Source organism: Penaeus monodon, chromosome 44 (assembly GCF_015228065.2).
Source record: "Penaeus monodon isolate SGIC_2016 chromosome 44, NSTDA_Pmon_1, whole genome shotgun sequence".
NCBI classification, from domain to species: domain Eukaryota; kingdom Metazoa; phylum Arthropoda; class Malacostraca; order Decapoda; family Penaeidae; genus Penaeus; species Penaeus monodon.
Window position 1 is genome coordinate 3,987,050 of NC_051429.1, and position 1,657 is coordinate 3,988,706.

The following is a 1,657-nucleotide window of genomic DNA, read 5'->3' on the forward strand; positions in this document are numbered from 1 at the left end:
TATCACTATCATCCCCAGCATTGAAGCTTTGGGGCAAAGCCCCTCAGGTAAGGAAGTGCTATATGAAAAGAAAAAGGTCAACTGGTGTTTGGTAAAGTAGAGTTGTGGAAAGGGGTTAGGAATGGGTTATGATTAGGGTAAATTTACAGGTTGAGCAGTAATAAGGGGTATTGTGGTAGTGGAAAGGTAGAAGAGGAGGAGCTGATGGGGTATGGTATAAAGTAAAGGATTTTAGAAGGGGAAGGAGTTAAGGGAGTAGGGAGCAATATGATCAAACATTGTGGCAAAAAAACAGCAAAAAACGAGTTTAAACGTTTAGGAGAGTGGATGGAAAAAAAGGAAAAAAAAAGAGAAGGAAAGACCTTGCAATTGGTGCACATATGTAATATATGTAAAATACCATATACATTTATATACAGACCACCACACCAACACACACACACACCACACACTGACAAAACACCCCCACACACACACACCACACACACACACACAACACATTATAAAATATATATATAATATATATATATTATAATATTATAAAAAAATTATATATATATATATATATATTATATATATATTATAATATATAATATATACACATATAAAATAACATATATCAGAAATGTGTACATGTATATACATATATATGTATTTATATATATTAGACACACATTACATATAGCTTTACATTATATGTACCATATTCAGATACATTTATATGTATATATGCAAAAATATATGCATATATCCCTTATAATACATACATAATGTTATTTTATATTCCACATAATAATGTATATATAATATTTTAATATATATATATAATATATATATATATTTTATATATAATATATATATAATATATATGTGTGTGTATATTACATTACATATTATATATTTTTAACACATAATTAATGCATATATATATATTAAAATTTTATGTATATATGCATATATATGCACATTATATACATAAAATATGTATGCACACAAACACACACATACAACACACATGTGTATATATATTAAATTTATATTACAATTCAATATATAAATATATATGTATATATATATAAAATATTTATTTATATATATATATATATATATTATATAATATATTTACATGCGAACGGCAAGTCAATCCGGATTCAAATTACGCGAACGTTTAATCCGGATTAAAATTTACGCGAAAAACGTATATTTAATCCGGATTAAAACTTACGCGAACGTCAGTTTTTTTCCAGATTAAAATTTACGCGAACGTAAAACAAAGCAAAGCCTCGTCTCTTCAACATCAAGAATTTTTTTTTCGTTAATGATTAGTATTTTTTTTTTTTTCTTTCTTTTTTTTCTTTTTTTCTCTTCGTTTTTCCCAAGAGGAAATTAAGGAGAGTTAAGGAGGAGATAAAGAGGTAAGTAAAAAAAAAATAAAAGAAAATAAGTAAGTAGATATACAGATAGATCAATAGAAAGGATGGATTGATAGATAGATATACAGATGGGATGGATAGATAGATAGATGAATAGGGGGGATAGATAGATATATGAATGAAGATAGAAAGATAGATAGTAGAGGAATAGTTTGATAGATAGATAAATAGATAGAAATTATATAGATAGATAGAGGATGAAAAAGAGGATAGACAGATAGATA